A 19,660-nucleotide genomic window follows, 5' to 3' on the forward strand; every position below is an offset into this window, starting at 1 on the left:
AGGGCCGTGCAGCCCGCGCCTGTGAGCCGCAAGGGTCGCCGAGGGGTGATCGAGACCTCGGTAGACGACCACTCCGGCGAGGCGGCAAGGCAGACTTCATAGATAGAAGGATTCATCGCTCCGGGGCTTCCGTTGCTCACCGGAAGGTTAGTTTCGAGAATCTTTCGCGACCTAAATCCAGCGAGTTCGTCCAAACGATTTGATCAGAATTTCCGCTCTGTTTCTATGGGGATTAGCCTGGGGGAGAAGGACTATACACGGGTCGATTTTTTTGGCCGAGGAGGAAAGAAATTGCCATTGGGTTCTGGAGGAATCGAGTTCATACCGAGCTCGTTCTCCTTTTTTTAGCGTAATCTTTCGGTTAATAGGAAAGTGGGAGGAGGTGGGCCGATGCTGGGCCGATTCGGCTGGCCGACGTGAGAATAGCGAACTGGTGCGATGCACGGACGGGGCAAACAATCACGCGAAGGCCTCAACTCAACTTGACGAAGCGTTTTTCTGACTTTGCGGTGGCAATTGCCGTAATTACTACAAAAAGCAGGGGCAAGAAAAAACGGACCAACAAGAAGCTCTTTTGCTTTTATTATTAGGTATAGATATGGAAAAGAAAGATGCTAAACCAAGGCTTATTAGATGGGTGCTTCTTTTGCAATAATTTGATTTACATATTGTAGATAGGAAAGGTGCTGATAATCATGTTGCTGATAATTTGTCTAGATTGAAAAATATTGCTTATGATCCTGTTCTTGTTAATGATAGCTTTCCAAATGAACAATTGGCTGTAATAAAGGTGAGCTCGCGAGATAGTCCTTGGTATGCTGATTATGCTAACTTTATTGTTTCCAAGTACTTGCCTCCAACCTTTTCAGCTCAACAAAGGAGGAAATTCTTTTATGACTTGAGGTATTATTTTTGGGATGACCCACACTTATATAAAGAAGGAGTGGATGGTATTATGCGAAGATGTGTCCCTGAATATGAACAACAAGAGATATTGAGTAAGTGTCATGGTAGTGTTTATAGAGGACATCACGCCGGAGATAGAACCGCACAAAAGGTTCTACAGTCAGGTTTTTATTGGCCAACTCTCTATAAAGATGCAATGAAGTTTATTTTATCTTGTGATGAATGTCAAAGAGTTGGTAATATCTCTAGGCGCAATGAAATGCCTATGAATTATACTCTTGTTATTGAACCATTTGATTGTTGGGGATTTGACTTCATGGGTTCTTTCCCTTCTTCAGAAGGTAATACTCATATACTTATTACTATCGATTATGTTACTAAATGGGTGGAAGCCATACCCACAAAAAGTGCTGATGGTGAGACCTCTTTAAGAATGCTTTTAGATGTTATGTTTCCTAGGTTTGGAGTACCTAGATATCTTATGACTGATGGAGGTTCTCATTTTATTCATGGTGGTTTTAGAAAAACTCTTGCTAAATATGGTAATTAATCATAGGATTGCTTCAGCCTATCATCCTCAAACTAGTGGGCAAGTAGAATTATCAAATAGAGAAATTAAATCTATCTTGCAAAAGACTGTTAATAAATCTAGAAAAAATTGGGCTAGTAAGTTGAAGGAAGCATTGTGGGCTTATAGAACTGCTTATAAAAATCCTATGGGTATGTCTCCTTATAAAATGGTTTATGGAAAGTCTTGTCATTTACCTTTAGAATTAGAGCACAAAGCTTATTGGGCTGTAAGAGAACTTAATAAAGATTTTAAACTTGCCGGTAAGAAAAGGTTGCTACAATTGAGTTCTTTAGATGAATGGAGAAGTGAAGCTTATGAAAATGCTAAACTTTTTAATGAGAAACTTAAAAAATGGCATGATAGAAGAATTATTAAAAGAGAATTTAATGTTGGATATAAAGTCCTATTGTATCGGTCTCGTCTCGGATTTTTTGCAGGAAAATTACTCTCAAAATGGGAAGGGCCATATGTCATTGTGGAGGTGTATCGTTCAGGGGCAATAAAAATCGCTTCGCTGAAGGATGATGCCACACAAGTGGTGAATGGACAAAGACTCAAGCATTATATTTATGGAGATTCTTATAATGAAGATGTTGATGTTATTCGAGTGGTGACTCCGGAAACTTTCATCAAAGATCAAATTGATAGTTCTGCAGAGTTCGACTTTGAATAGGTAACACTTTTGGTAGTAAAAAGTCCGCGTTTAACTTTCCGAACAATGTTTTTGCTGTTTTTAGAAAATATGAAAAATTACAAGATCGAATCGGAGCGGAGGAGACGCACGAGAGCGCGTCCCCACGTGGTGGCGTGGGCCCCACCCTGGCCGTGCCGCCCTATGGGGACGGCTCCTCGGAGTCCCTCTCCCACTCAGGTTCGACCTGGTGCTTTCCTTCTGTCGTGAAAGTTTTTGCTATATAATCCCCCGGATCCCCCGAGGTCCGTATATCGTCTTCTCGTTGTGTTTTGTTTCGAGCTGTTTTCCGCCAGATACTGTTTTCAGATCTAGAGCCACCATGTCTTCGTCGGGAACTCCGAAGGACAGCTTCTTTGAGAACGTCGTCAACCCGTACATGAATGAGCTGAAGATGCATCCCAAGGAATTGCTGCTCGTAGATGGAGAGTTGCAGATTGAAGATTTCCGGGGTCCTAAAGGAGAAGGAAGTTTGAAGGACAGGATGGAGAAACTAGAACAAGAGGTCTTCACCTACAAGAAGATGGCTGAACATGAAGTGGACATCTTCCACAAAATTGTGTCTGAACTTATTGATGGACACAAGAAGGAGACCGCAAAGCTATGGGACGATATCCTCTCGCTCCACAACACTACCAACAAACTCCAGGCGCAACTTTATGATGTTCAGAATCAAAACTGTGAGTATGAAAACAGGTTTAAACACATAAGCTAAGTTGCCAGTTTCAGGATTCCTGAGACCAAGATGTCGTTTGTTGATGGAAAGCCTCTTCCTTGGAAGTCTGATGACGGGAAGAATTTATCATCACCACCGAAGGAGTAATTCATCACTGGTATTGGCATCCCCTTGGTTTGTTCCAAGCTTGGGGGGAGTGCCGCGGTATCACATCATCACTGTCTTTTACCTTTTTACTGTCAAGTAGTGTCATATCATGAGTAGGGAAGTTATCATATAAGATGGTTTGCAGTGTGGAAGTATCTCTCTTTTAGTTGTTTATCTATGTATCCCTTAGTGTGAGTTATCGTTATGGAATATTAATGAGAAGTTTTATCATTTACATTTTGCACACCTTATTTTAGTTTGCAATTTCTGTTATATGATTGATCTTGTTGTTAGTATTGGTATCACTTTGGGAGCATCAAGTAAATCTATTTGGTTTTGGCAAACTTAGCATTGGTCAACAACAACAATACTTTGAGACTTAAGTAGAAAAGAGGGAAATACATGTAGATATATTATTTCATTATCTTTCTTTCTTGATAGCTAATGAGCTTAGTATTCTGAAGTTAAAATTGTTTGTGTTTACAAGGAAGATGCATGATTGTTTCTATCACATGTATATTTGTTTGTTTCCCTCAACTCTTATGCTTGCTAACCAACCGTGCTAGCCAAAGACCTGTACTGAGAGGGAATGCTTCTCGTGCATCCAAAACCTTAAACCAAACCCATGCCATTTGTGTCCACCATAACTACCTACTATGTGGTATTTCTCTGCCATTCCAAGTAAATACTTCATGTGCTACCTTTAAACAATTCAAAAGAAGTTATTATCTCTTATTTGTGTCAATGTTTTATAGCTCATGAGGAAGTATGTGGTGTTTTATCTTTCAATCTTGTTGGGCAAACTTTCACCAATGGACTAGTGGCATATACATCCGCTTATCCAATAATTTTGCAAAAAGAGCTGGCAATGGGGTTCCCAGCCCCAATTAAAAACTGTCATTAATAATAATTCTCTTCACATGTTTTGCCCTGATTTATCAGTAAGCAACTTAATTTTGCAATAGACACTCCTCCATGGTATGAGAAATGTTGGAAGACACCCGAGGATTCGGTTAGCCATGGCTTGTGAAAGCAAAGGTTGGGAGGAGTGTCATCCATAAATAAAACTAAAGTACATGTGTAAACAAAAGAGAAGAGGGATGATCTGATGGGGTTCGTTGCATAGAAAACAAAAATTTTCCTACCGCAAAGATGAATAAATCCAAGATCTAATCTATGGAAAAGCCAAGATCTAATCTATGAGATCTGAACAACAAGATGGAGATGAGACTAACCCTCGAAGATTCCAAAGCCTACGAGATTAATCTCGTTGTTGGTGTAGACGATCGTCCCCGGTGCTGCAATCCGGCAGCACTTCCGTACTCGGTCGCGCGTACGGTGTCGATGAAGCCCGTCCTCTCCCCATTCCAGCGGGCAAAGGAGGTGTGGTAGATCTCCTCGAAATCCCATCAGCACGACGGCGTGGTGGTGGTGGCGGAGGAGAATCTCAGCAGGGCTTCGCCTAAGCCACAGCAGAGAGAAAGAGGAGGGAGGAGAGGTGGCGGCTAGGGTTTCAAGTTGGGGACTTGGCCGGCCACCCCTCCCCTCTTTATATAGTGGGGAGGGTCGGTTGGGGTGTCCCCCCCACGTCCAAACCCATCTAGGGCCGGCCAAAAGGGGGAGGGGGAACTTTCCTTCCCCCCCAAAGCCTTCCAATTTTAGGGTTTCCCCTAAACCCTAGGGTTGTGGCCGGCTTGGGCCTTTAGGGCTTGGTGCGCCTGGCCCATTAGGGCAAGGAAGCACCCCCTTGGCCCAAGTGGCCCCTCCCGGGGTCGTGGGCCCACTAGGGGTACCTCCGGGACCTTCTAGAACCTTCTCGGTCTTCCACCGGAAAATCCTGAACTTTTTCCGAACCCCAGAAATTAATTTCCCTTATCTTATTCTCCGGACCATTCCGGACCTCCTCGTGATGTCCTGGATCCCATCCGAGACTCCGAACAAACTTCGGTCTCCATCTCATATTCCGAATCTACTTATGCGATATCGAACCTTAAGCGCGTCACCCTACGGTTCGTGAACTATGCAGACATGGTCGAGACTCCTCTCCGACCAATAACCAATAGCGGGATCTGGAGATCCATAATGACTCCCACATATTCAACGATGACTTATTGATCGATTGAACCATGTACATACGATGCCGATTCCCTTTGTCACGCGATATTTTACTTGTCCGAGGTTCGATCATCGGTATCTCCATACCTTGTTCAACCTCGTTACCGACAAGTACTCTTTACTCGTACCGTGGTATGTTATCTATTATGATCCAATCATATGCTTGCAAGCTAATTAGACGACATTCCACCGAGAGGGCCCAGAGTATATCTATCCGTCATCAGGATGGACAAATCCCACTATTGATCCATATGCCTCAACTCACACTTTCCAAATACTTAATCCCATCTTTATAACCACCCATTTACGCAATGGCGTTTGATGTAATCAAAGTACCCTTCCGGTGTAAGTGATTTACATGATCTCATGGTCGAAGGACTTAGGCAACTATGTATTGAAAGCTTATAGCAAATTGAACTTAATGACTTGATCTTATGCTACGCTTATTTGGATGTATGTCCATTATATCATTCACCCAATGACATAACCTTGTTATCAACAACATCCAATGTTCATGATCACGAAACCATGATCATCTATTAATCAACAAGCTAGTTATACAAGAGGCTTACTAGGGACTCCTTGTTGTTTACATAACACACATGTATCAATGTTTCGGTTAATACAATTATAGCATGGGATGTAAACATTTATCATGAACACTAAGAAATAACAATAACTAATTTATTATTGCCTCTTGGGCATATCTCCAACAGTCTCCCACTTTCACTAGAGTCAATAATCTAGTTTACATTTGTAAAGATATAACACCTTGGCCTTCTGGTGCTTATCATGTTTTGCTCACGGGAGAGGTTTTAGTCAACGGATCTGACACGCTCAGAAACGTATGTATTTTGCAATTCATTTGCGTCTTAACGCATCACTCATTTTCCAAATGAGTCGGCATTAATTGTATGTGCTTTGTCCTCTGGTGGAACCTTAATTCCGCGGTCTGAAATAAGTCACTAATATTGTCACACACAATATAGCTTCAAAGTTCTGACACTATCAGAACTACACCAAGTTCTCAAAGAACTCCTAGACTTAACATCCTCAGTCATTGTCAAAACAATGACATACTCTGCCTTCGTTTGTAGAATCCGTCACAATATTTAGAACTGATCTAAATCTAGCATAGACTTCTTCTAGCTCATTGTGCTACCTTTTAAACAACACTTAGCCTAATTGAGATTGAAATTTTATTTTTATATGTGATCAAACTAATATCGGTGCAACACCTTACCCCATACAAAAACTATATATATCCTTGGTTCTTCTAAAGCACTCAGGGATATTTTTACTGTTGTCCAATGATCATTACATGAATCATTCTGGTATATATGCTCGTAACACTTTAGAGCACAGGACATCTGACTTTGTACATATTATTCGTGATCTAAAATCACTCATGTGTTTTTACTTATCGAGCGTCAAATACGCTCAAGTCTTGTTAAACCTTCGCATGAAAAGAACACCTTCTTAATATTTCTATATTGAACTACTTCAATATCCATTCTATGTACTTTGACTTAAACTTATTATGTGTTTCAATCTATCTTCATAGATCTTGACACTAAATATGTTTCAGTCCATATCCTTTCATTGAAGTTAATTCTCAACGAAACCTTTTATAATCAAGTATATAATTACATCATTTATAACCAACTATATGTCATCTACATAAAGTATTATAAATATGTCTCAGCGCTCCCACTTAATTTCTTGCAAATGCAAGCATCTTCATCGTTTCTGATGAAATCAAAAACTCTTTGACTATTTCATCCGGTGAAGATTCTAACTCCATGATACTCACTTCATCCAATTGAAGTTCGTATACCTATCTAGTATTCCACGGACTAGCAAAACTCTTTGGTTTGTGATACGTCCCAAACGTATCTATAATTTCTTATGTTCCATGCTACTTTTATGATGATACTCACATGTTTTATACACATTATATGTCGTTATTATGCATTTTTCGGCACTAACCTATTGACGAGATGCCGAAGAGCCAGTTGCTGTTTTCTGCTGTTTTTGGTTTCAGAAATCCTAGTAAGGAAATATTCTCAGAATTGGACAAAATCAACGCCCAGGGTCCTATTTTTGCATGAAGCTTCCAAAAGACCGAAGAGGAGACGAAGTGGGGCCACGAGGCGCCGCCACAATAGGGCGGCGCGGCCAGCAAGGGGCCCGCGCGGCCCTGTTGTGTGGGGCCACCGTGGCGCCTCTTGACCTACCCTTCCGCCTACTTAAAGCCTCCATCGTGAAACCCCCAGTACCGAGAGCCACGATACGGAAAACCTTCCAGAGACGCAGCCGCCGCCAATCCCATCTCGGGGGATTCAGGAGATCGCCTCCGGCACCCTGCCGGAGAGGGGAATCATCTCCCGGAGGTCTCTTCATCGCCATGATCGCCTCCGGATTGATGTGTGAGTAGTTCACCCCTGGACCATGGGTCCATAGCAGTAGCTAGATGGTCGTCTTCTCCTAATTGTGCTATCATGCTCGATCTTGTGAGCTGCCTATCATGATCAAGATCATTTCTTTGTAATCCTACATGTTGTGTTTATTGGGATCCGATGGATATTGAATACTATGTCAAGTTGATTATCAATCTATCATATATGAGTTGTTTATGTTCTTGCATGCTCTCCGTTGCTAGTAGAGGCTCTGGCCAAGTTGATACTTGTGACTCCAAGAGGGAGTATTTATGCTCGATAGTGGGTTCATGCCTCCATTAAATGCAGGACGTGACAAGAAAGTTCTAAGGTTGTGGATGTGCTGTTGCCACTAGGGATAAAACATCGATGCTTTGTCTAAGGATATTTGTGTTGATTACATTACGCACCATACTTAATGCAATTGTCTGTTGTTTACAACTTAATACCGGAAGGGGTTCGGATGATAACCTGAAAGTGGACTTTTTAGGCATAGATGCATGCTGGATGGCGGTCTATGTACTTTGTCGTAATGCCCTGATTAAATCTCATAGTACTCATCATGATATATGTATGTGCATTGTTATGCCTTCTTTATTTGTCAATTGCCCAACTGTAATTTGTTCACCCAACAATTTATCTTATGGGAGAGACACCGCTAGTGAACTGTGGACCCCGGTCTATTCTTTACATCTGAAATACAATCTACTGCAATACTTGTTCTTTACTGTTCTTCGCAAACAATCATCTTCCACACAATACGGTTAATCCTTTGTTCACAGCAAGCCGGTGAGATTGACAACCTCACTGTTACGTTGGGGCAAAGTACTTTGGTTGTGTTGTGCAGGTTCCACGTTGGCGCCGGAATCCCTGGTGTTGCGCCGCACTACACTTCACCGCCATCAACCTTCAACGTGCTTCTTGGCTCCTCCTAGTTCGATAAACCTTGGTTTCTTTCTGAGGGAAAACTTGCTACTGTCTGCATCTCACCTTCCTCTTGGGGTTCCCAACGGACGTGTGTTAATTGCACGCATCAGTTTGTATCTTGTATACACCTGTAATACACAATTCTATTAAGTAATGTATTTTGCCATCCTACTAGCATATCTCATAAAAGAAATATGTAGCGATTACTAGAATAATCCACATAGACTATAAGCATTGCTACGGAAGATCTAATCTTATCGTAGTCAACTCTTTGAACTTTGTCGTAAACAACTTTTCGACAAGTCGAGCTTCTTCAAGGATATTCCATCCAAGTCCATCAATTTTATAGATCCATTTACTTTCAAAAAAGCATTCATCCTTCTTGGATTTCATGTCGCATGGCCATTTTAACGGAGTCAGGGCCCATCATAACTTCTTTGTATGTAGTTGGTTTATCATTGTTCAAAATTAGTCCTTTGTCCACAAATCATTTATTTGATCACAAAGTAAACCATACCTACAAGGTTCAATAGGTACTTCGATCTCCATGGCTAAAACACTTTGTAGTCATGGGAGCCATGATCGTCGTGGCCGCTTCCGGAACCATTTCCGATGCTGCGCTACTCTGATCATTATGCTCAGGTTCATAAACCTTATCAAGTTCTATTGTCCTCCCACTCAAATACTTCGCTAGAAAACAATTTCTTGGAAATAAACAAGTAACATTAACAAACACTTTTGTCTTTTACTTCATAGTGGAAAGAATTCCCAATTCTGGGATAACAACAAAGACATTCATCCGATTTTGGTTGTAAACTTATTTACTTATGTTATGCATACCAAAATTTAAGAAAGGACTATTAGGGTTTATACCCATGCCATAACTTGTATGGTGTCATTTCAACGGATTATGATGATGCTATTTAGTGGCGGTAGTCTCTAAAGCATAATCCACAAAAATATAATGGCGTCATTTTATTTTACCTCATCATTAACCCAACAAGGTTTGGATACGTCTCTCGGATACTCCATCATCACTATGATACTCCAAGAAACGTGAGTTGTAGAATAATTTCATAACTCTCTTAGATGTTCGCTAAAACTCGTAATTCAAATATTTCCACCATGATCCAATCATACATATTTGACTTTTCTATTACGATGATTTCCACTTCATGCTGAAATTTATTTGAATCTATTCAAATGTTTCAAACTTCTTCCTTATTGAATAAATATATCCTTATATATACACTCAATTCATTGTTGGAAGTTTTCATGAAGTGGAAGAATCTCCCGCACACAACTATGCCTAGTGAACCACATACATCATCATGTATGTTTCCACTAAGTTAGTTTCCCATTCAACTCTTGGCCTATGAACGGTAGTTCAGTCATTCTCTTTAGAAAAGATTTGCAAGTGCCAAACGATTCAAAAATCAAATGACTCCAAAAATCCATTAGCATGGAGTTTCTTCATGCGTTCCTTTCTAACATGACCTAAATGGCGGTTCCACAGATAAGTGGAATTCAAATCATTTGCCTTATGTCATTTTAGCGTCAGTGTTATGCATGTGTGTTTCACCATAAAGATTTATAATAACTTGTCCATCGTACATGGAGTAATGTCATAATTTGAACAACTCATTGTTTTCATTTGACCAGAGCAAAATAATAATTATTAAGTTCTTTATTATAAATTCTAAGGGCTAGATAGAATGCCAACGACGAACATAATAACACTTTATTTTTGTTCCAGACGTGCATTCCTATCATATTCCTTGTCAGTCACTTAGGCCATTGTATTCTTGTATTGCGTTGTTTTGTATGACACTTCATACCAACCAATATGGTACAGATACCCAAGAATTTCATTGTGTGACCAAACTAGGAATACATTCATAACATGTATATCATTTATATACACCTGAGCTAGACTTTCTAGTCTTTTCTTTCTTTCTGCCAAAATATCTTTTATAGTTTCTCTTTTAGTTTTCCTCATTCTCAGAAATCACTTTCACTTTCAATAACTTCTAAGTCCATTGGTAAAATACCAATAACCTTGAGGTTCTTACTTTGAAGTTGATCATCATATGACAAGTGTTCCAGATTTCACTATTAGTAACCTTTTAATATAATGAACAATTTCACTCATAATTTTATCCATCATATCATGATGACTTTCTGAGACCATGTCTGTACATGCTAGGCTCGTAAAGTTTAACCTTAGTATTCGCATGTGCAAATATGGCTTGCACCCGTTGTATGCACACGTAGAATCTATAACACCCGATCATCACGTGATGCTTCGAAACGATGAGTCTTACCAATGGTGCATACTAAGGACGATCACTTCATGGATATGCGAATATCGTTAGTGCCCAACTAGTTGGAGGATTGAGATGCCGGACGTCTTCAACCTTCGTACATTCCCATAAAGCTTATGAGTTTATGTAGTCTCACTAGATTATATTCTATCATCTTGCAATAAGGTCTTAGATATCACATATATCTCCTACCTTGCTTATTTCCGAAAACAAAATTTCCAGCTCCTTACTTTTCAAATGGATTTGAACTTCAAGTTTCATGGAGACAAGATGATTTTAGGTACTAATTGAAACCATTGCTCTTTGAATCATCAATGTGAGGTTTACTAAAAGTTTGCAATAGCACTTAATCATTTCTTGATTCTTTAACAATACGGTACCAGTTCGTAAAGTTGCTTATCAGACTTAACTGTATTTCTATCTCAATTACAAGACTAGCGCATGGTAGAAAACGGATGCCAATTCTACAAATTTAATTCAAAATACTATTCAGACTATGTTCATGATAATTAGTTCATGTTTTAATCTAATTACTAATGAACTCCCACTTAATACAACATCCCTCATAGTTGTTAAGTGGCACACGATCCACATCCACTACACCAAAACCGATCATCACGTGACATGATGTAGCTTCAATGGTGAACATCAACATGTTGATCATATCATCCATATGACTCGTGTTCAACCTTTCGGTTTCCGTTGTCCCGAGGCCATGTCTGTACATGCTAGGCTCGTCAAGCAAACCGGAGTATTTCCGCGTGTGCAACATGGCTTCCACCCGTTGTATGTGAACGTAGAATCTATCACATCCGATCATCACGAGATGTTTCGAGACGACGAACTGTAGCAACGGTGCATACAAGGGTAGAACACTTTATTATCTTGATATTAATGTGAGGGATCATCTTATAATGCTACTGTCACGATCTAAGCAAGATAAGATGCATAAAGGATTAACATCACATGCAATTCATAATATGTGATATGATATGGCCTTTCTTCTTGTGCTTTTGATCTCCATCTCCAAAACACACGAGCATGATCTCCATCATCACCAGCATTGCACCAAGGTCCATGGCGCCGCTTCATGGTTGTCCATCACTTATAGCTACTATAACAACTACTTGAAATAAAGCTATTACATGATGAATAGACACGCAGGTCTTAACAAATTTGAAGACAACCATTAGGCTCCTGCCGGTTGCCATAATACAATAATGAACATCTCATACATCAAATATAATCATCATCACATCATGGCCATATCACATCACCAAACCCTGCAAAAACAAGTTAGACGCCTCTAATTTGGTTTGCATTTTTTACGTGGTTTAGGGTTTTCGAGTAAGATTCAATCTACCTACGAACATGAACCACAACGGTGATACTAGTGTTGACAATAGAAAGTGCAAATTGGAATCTTCACTATGGTGGGAGAGACAGACACCCGCAAAGCCACTTATGCAATACAAGTTGCATGTCAAGCGTGGAGCAAGTCTCATGAGACGCGGTCATGTAAAGTTAGCCCGGGCCGCTTCATCCCACCATCCCGAAAGATGCAAAGTACACAAATTAAAGCAACAAAAGCATCAACGCCCACAAAACCATTGTGTTCTACTCGTGCAACAGATCTATGCATAGACATGGCTCTGATACCACTGATGGGGTTCGTTGCATAGAAAACAAAAAATTTCCTACTGCAAAGACGAATAAATCCAAGATCTAATCTATGGAAAAGCCAAGATCTTATCTATGAGATCTGAACAACGATATGGAGACGAGACTAACCCTCGAAGATTCCAAAGCCTACGAGATTAATCTCGTTGTTGGTGTAGACGATCGTCCCCGGTGCTGCAATCCGGCAGCACTTCCGTACTCGGTCGCGCGTACGGTGTCGATGAAGCCCGTCCTCTCCCCGTTCCAGCGGGCAGCGGAGGTGTGGCAGATCCCCTCGGAATCCCATCAGCACGACGGCGTGGTGGTGGTGGTGGTGGAGGAGAATCTCTGCAGGGCTTCGCCTAAGCCGCAGCAGAGAGAAAGAGGAGGGAGGAGAGGTGGCGGCTAGGGTTTCAAGTTGGGGACTTGGCCGGCCACCCCTCCCCTCTTTATATAGTGGGGAGGGTCGGTTGGGGTGCCCCCCCACGTCCAAACCCATCTAGGGCCGGCCAAAAGGGGGAGGGGGAACTTTCCTTCCCCCCAAAGCCTTCCAATTTTAGGGTTTCCCCTAAACCCTAGGGTTGTGGCCGGCTTGGGCCTTTAGGGCTTGGTGCGCCTGGCCCATTGATACGTCTCAAACGTATCTATAATTTCTTATGTTCTATGCTACTTTTATGATGATACTCACATGTTTTATATACATTATATGTCATTATTATGCATTTTCCGGCACTAACCTATTGACGAGATGCCGAAGAGCCAGTTGCTGTTTTCTGCTGTTTTTGGTTTCAGAAATCCTAGTAAGGAAATATTCTCGGAATTGGACGAAATCAATGCCCAGGGGCTTATTTTTCAATGAAGCTTCCAGAAGACCGAGGGAGAAACGAAGTGGGGCCACGGGGCGCCGCCACACTAGGGCGGCGTGGCCTAGAGGGGGCCCGCGCGGCCCTAGCGTGTGGGGCCCCCGTGACTCTTCCGACTCCGCCCTTCCGCCTACTTAAAGCCTTCGTCGCGAAACCCCCAGTACCGAGAGCCACGATATGGAAAACCTTCCAGAGACGCCGCCGCCGCCAATCCCATCTCGGGGGATTCAGGAGATCGCCTCCGGCACCCTGCCGGAGAGGGGAATCATCTCCCGGAGGTCTCTTCATCGCCATGATCGCCTCCGGATTGATGTGTGAGTAGTTCACCCCTGGACTATGGGTCCATAGCAGTAGCTAGATGGTTGTCTTCTCCTCATTGTGCTATCATGTTAGATCTTGTGAGCTGCCTATCATGATCAAGATCATCTATTTGTAATGCTACATGTTGTGCTTGTTGGGATCCGATGAATATTGAATACTATGTCAAGTTGATTATCAATCTATCATATATGTTCTTTATGTTCTTGCATGCTCTCCGTTGCTAGTAGAGGCTCTGGCCAAGTTGATACTTGTAACTCCAAGAGGGAGTATTTATGCTCGATAGTGGGTTCATGCCTCCATTGAATGCAGGACATGTGACGAGAAAGTTCTAAGGTTGTGGATGTGCTGTTGCTACTAGGGATAAAACATCGATGCTTTGTCTAAGGATATTTGTGTTGATTACATTACGCACCATACTTAATGCAATTGTCTGTTGTTTACAACTTAATACCGGAAGGGGTTCGGATGATAACTTGAAAGTGGACTATTTAGGCATAGATGCATGCTGGATAGCGGTCTATGTACTTTGTCATAATGCCCTGATTAAATCTCATAGTACTCATCATGATATATGTATGTGCATTGTTATGCCTTCTTTATTTGTCAATTGCCCAACTGTAATTTGTTCACCCAACATGCTATTTATCTTATGGGAGAGACACCACTAGTGAACTGTGGACCCCGGTCCATTCTTTACATCTGAAATACAATCTACTGCAATTGTTCTTTACTGTTCTTCGCAAACAAACATCATCTTCCACACTATACAATTAATCCTTTGTTTACAGCAAGCCGGTGAGATTGACAACCTCACTGTTACGTTGGGGCAAAGTACTTTGATTGTGTTGTGCAGGTTCCACGTTGGCGCCGGAATCCCTGGTGTTGCGCCGCATTACATTTCGCCGCCATCAACCTTCAACGTGCTTCTTGGCTCCTATTGGTTCGATAAACGTTGGTTTCTTACTAAGGGAAAACTTGCTACTGTACGCATCACACCTTCCTCTTGGGGTTCCCAATGGACGTGTGTTAACTGCACGCATCAAGCTCTTTTTCTGGCGCCGTTGCCGGGGAGATCAAGACACGCTGCAAGGGGAGTCTTCCACTTCAAGTCTCTTTACTTTGTTTTTGTCTTGCTTTATTTTATTTACTACTTTGTTTGCTGCACTAAAACAAAACACAAAAAAATTAGTTGCTAGCTTTACTTTATTTACTGTCTTGTTCTCCATATTAAAAACACACAAAAATTAGTTACTTGCATTTACTTTATTTGCCTTTTGTTTATTTCATCATGTTTCCTCCTAAGTACACTCTAAAAGACATACCGGTGGGATGAGGGTCTATAATTGGAAGAGATAATATAGAAGATTTTTTCACTCATGTTAGTACATCTGAAGATTTTGAAGATAGACACTTGGTAGAACTTGCTCCTACTTATGAAATTGTTGCTGCTTCTTTAGTACACATGTTGGAAACTAAATTTGTTAATCTCAATCCTATAATTCAGCATATGTTTCTTACACTCTCTGATATGGAGGAAGGAGAAAAGAAAGATTTTGTCTTAGAAACCCTTCTTAAAGAATTTGGTGGTGTAGCAAGAGAGGCTAGAAAAGTCTTTATTAAATATAAAAAGCTTGGCTCTTACACCAACTTTGCTAGTACCCTTGAAAAGATGGACATTGATAGAATAAAGTACACTAATAATGTTAATGATGGAGGGGAGATTAAGACATCAATACCTTGCAAGCTCCTAGGAATGCATGAAGCTCTAGAAAATAACTATGGTTGGCTTGTTCCTGAAAATTTGTTTGATGAGAATAGCAAGCCTAAGAATAATGAAAAAGGAGCCTCTGAAACCTACATAGATAAGATACAATGCATAGTTGAGAAAACTCCAAACCCCTATGTTGATGCTTCATCTCTCGATAACACTTGATTCACACTTTCTGCGCCTAGCTGAAAGGCGTTAAAGAAAAGCGCTTATGGGAGACAACCCATTATTTTACTACAGAACTTTTGTTTTATATTTGAGTCTTGGAAGTTGTTACTACTGTAGCAACCTCTCCTTATCTTTATTTTATTGCATTGTTGTGCCAAGTAAAGTCTTTGATAGTAAAGTCAATACTAGATTTGGATTACTGCGCAGAAACAGATTTCTTGCTGTCACGAATTTGGGCAGGGTTCTCTGTAGGTAACTCAGAAAAATCTGCCAATTTACGTGCGTGATCCTCAGATATGTACGCAACTTTCATTCAATTTGAGAATTTTCATCTGAGCAAGTTAAATGCCCCATAAAAATTCGTCTTTACGGACTGTACTGTTTTGACAGATTCTGCCTTTTATTTCGCATTGCCTGTTTTGCTATGTTTGATGGATTTCTTTGTTCCATTAACTTTCAGTAGCTTTGTGCAATGTCCAGATGTGTTAAGAATGATTATGTCACCTCTGAATATATGAATTATGCACTAACCCTCTAATGAGTTTGTTTTGAGTTTGGTGTGAAGGAAGTTTTCAAGGGTCAAGAGAGGAGGATGATACAATATGATCAAGAAGAGTGAAAAGTCTAAGCTTGGGGATGCCCAAGGCATCCCCTTCTTCATCGACAACTTATCAGGTCACCTCTAGTGAAACTATATTTTTATTCAGTCACATCTTCTGCGCTTTCCTTGGAGCGTCTGTTTGTTTTTATTTTTGTTTTGTTTGAATAAAATCGGATCCTAGCATTCTTTGAGTGGGAGAGAGACACGCTCCGCTGTTGCATATGAACACATGTGTTCTTAGCTTTATTCTTAATGTTCATTGCGAAGATTGAACTACTTCGTTCATTGATATATGGTTGGAAACGGAAAATGCCGCATGTGGTAAATGGTATAATGTTTTGAATAATATGATACTTGGCAATTGTTGTGCTCATATAGATCATGTTTAAGCTCTTGCATCATGTACTTTGCACCTATTAATGAAGAACTACATAGAGCTTGTTAAAATTTGTTTGCATGATTGGTCTCTCTAAGTCTAGATATTTTCTGGTTGAGGTGTTTGAACAACAAGGAGACGATGTAAAGTCTTATAATACTTACAATATGTTCATATGTGAGTCTTGCTGTACCATTTATACTTGATTTTGCTTCAAACAACCTTGCTAGCCTAGCCTTGTATTGAGAGGGATTCTTCTCGTGCATCCAAATCCTTGAGCCAAAAACTATGCCATTTGTGTCCACCATACCTACCTACCACATGGTATTTCTCTGCCATTCCAAAGTACATTACTTGAGTGCTACCTTTAAACTTCTATTCTTTGCCTTTACAATATATAGCTCATGGGAAAATAGCTTTAAAAACTATTGTGGTGAAGAATATGTACTTATGTGTCTTATTTCTTAATAAGTTGGTTGTTAAGCGGTAACCATGTTTCTGGGGACGCCATCAACTTTTACCTTTGTTGAATATCATGTGAGTTGTTATGCATGTTCGTCTTGTTTGAAGTAAGGGCGATTTTCATGATCAAATGGTTTGAGTATGCATATTGTTAGAGAAGAACATTGGGCCGCTAACTAAAGCCATGAATCATGGTGGAAGTTTCAGTTTGGACACAAATCCTCAATCTCTTATGAGAATATTATCTGCTGTTGAATGCTTATGCATTAAAGAGGAGTCCATTATTTGTTGTCTATGTTGTCCCGGTATGGATGTCTAAGTTGAGAATAATCAAAAGCAAGAAATCCAATGCGGACTTTCTCCTTTGACCTCTGTATAGGCGGCATAGAGGTACCCCTTTGTGACACTTGGTTGAAACATATGCTATGCAATGATAATCCGTGTTAATCCAAGGTAATTAGGACAAGGTGCGAGACTATTAGTATAATATGCATGAGGCTTGCAACTTATAAGATATCTTATACATAACACATATGATTTATTACTACCGTTGACAAAATTGTTTCTATGTTTTCAAAATGAAAAGCTCTAGCACAAAAATAGTAATCCATGCTTCCCTCTGCGAAGGGCCATTCTTCTACTTTATTGTTGAGTCAGTTTACCTACTTCTTTCTATCTTAGAAGCAAACACTTGTGTAAACTGTGTGCATTGATTCTTACATGTTTACCTATTGCACTTGTTATATTACTTTGTGTTGACAATTATCCATGAGATATATATGTTGAAGTTGAAAGCAACTGCCGAAACTTATATCTTCCTTTGTGTTGTTTCAAAGCTTTCTACTAAGAACTTATTGCTTATGAGTTAACTGTTATGCAAGTCTTATTGATGCTTGTCTTGAAAGTATTATTCATGAAAAGTCTTTGCTATATGATTCAGTTGTTTACTCATTGTCTTCATCATTGCTTCGAATCGCTGCATTCATCTCATATGCTTTACAATAGTATTGATCAAGATTATGATAGCATGTCACTTCAGAAATTATCCTTGTTATCGTTTACCTACTCGAGGGCGAGTAGGAACTAAGCTTGGGGATGCTTGATACGTCTCAAACGTATCTATAATTTCTTATGTTCCATGCTACTTTTATGATGATACTCAGATGTTTTATATGCATTATATGTCATTATTATGCATTTTCCGGCACTAACCTATTGACGAGATGCCGAAGAGCCAGTTGCTGTTTTCTGCTGTTTTTGGTTTCAGAAATCCTAGTAAGGAAATATTCTCGGAATTGGACGAAATCAACGCCCAGGGGCTTATTTTTCAACGAAGCTTCCAGAAGACCAAGGGAGAAACGAAGTGGGGCCACGGGGCGCCGCCACACTAGGGCGGCGTGGCCTAGAGGGGGCCCGCGCGGCCCTAGCGTGTGGGGCCCCCGTGACTCTTCCGACTCCGCCCTTCCGCCTACTTAAAGCCTTCGTCGCGAAACCCCCAGTACCGAGAGCCACGATACGGAAAACCTTCCAGAGACGCCGCCGCCACCAATCCCATCTCGGGGGATTCAGGAGATCGCCTCTGGCACCCTGCCGGAGAGGGGAATCATCTCCCGGAGGTCTCTTCATCGGCATGATCGCCTCCGGATCGATGTGTGAGTAGTTCACCCCTGGACTATGGGTCCATAGCAGTAGCTAGATGGTTGTCTTCTCCTCATTGTGCTATCATGTTAGATCTTGTGAGCTGCCTATCATGATCAAGATCATCTATTTGTAATGCTACATGTTGTGTTTGTTGGGATCCGATGAATATTGAATACTATGTCAAGTTGATTATCAATCTATCATATATGTTGTTTATGTTCTTGCATGCTCTCCGTTGCTAGTAGAGGCTCTGGCCAAGTTGATACTTGTAACTCCAAGAGGGAGTATTTATGCTCGATAGTGGGTTCATGCCTCCATTGAATCTGGGACAGTGACAGAAAGTTCTAAGGTTGTGGATGTGCTGTTGCTACTAGGGATAAAACATCGATGCTTTGTCTAAGGATATTTGTGTTGATTACATTACGCACCATACTTAATGCAATTGTCTGTTGTTTACAACTTAATACCGGAAGGGGTTCGGATGATAACCTGAAAGTGGACTATTTAGGCATAGATGCATGCTGGATAGCGGTCTATGTACTTTGTCGTAATGCCCTGATTAAATCTCATTGTACTCATCATGATATATGTATGTGCATTGTTATGCCTTCTTTATTTGTCAATTGCCCAACTGTAATTTGTTCACCCAACATGCTATTTATCTTATGGGAGAGACACCACTAGTGAACTGTGGACCCCGGTCCATTCTTTACATCTGAAATACAATCTACTGCAATTGTTCTTTACTGTTCTTCGCAAACAAACATCATCTTCCACACTATACAATTAATCCTTTGTTTACAGCAAGCCAGTGAGATTGACAACCTCACTGTTACGTTGGGGCAAAGTACTTTGATTGTGTTGTGCAGGTTCCACGTTGGCGCCGGAATCCCTGGTGTTGCGCCGCACTACATTTCGCCGCCATCAACCTTCAACGTGCTTCTTGGCTCCTACTGGTTCGATAAACCTTGGTTTCTTACTGAGGGAAAACTTGCTACTGTACGCA

Source organism: Lolium perenne, chromosome 7 (assembly GCF_019359855.2).
Source record: "Lolium perenne isolate Kyuss_39 chromosome 7, Kyuss_2.0, whole genome shotgun sequence".
NCBI classification, from domain to species: domain Eukaryota; kingdom Viridiplantae; phylum Streptophyta; class Magnoliopsida; order Poales; family Poaceae; genus Lolium; species Lolium perenne.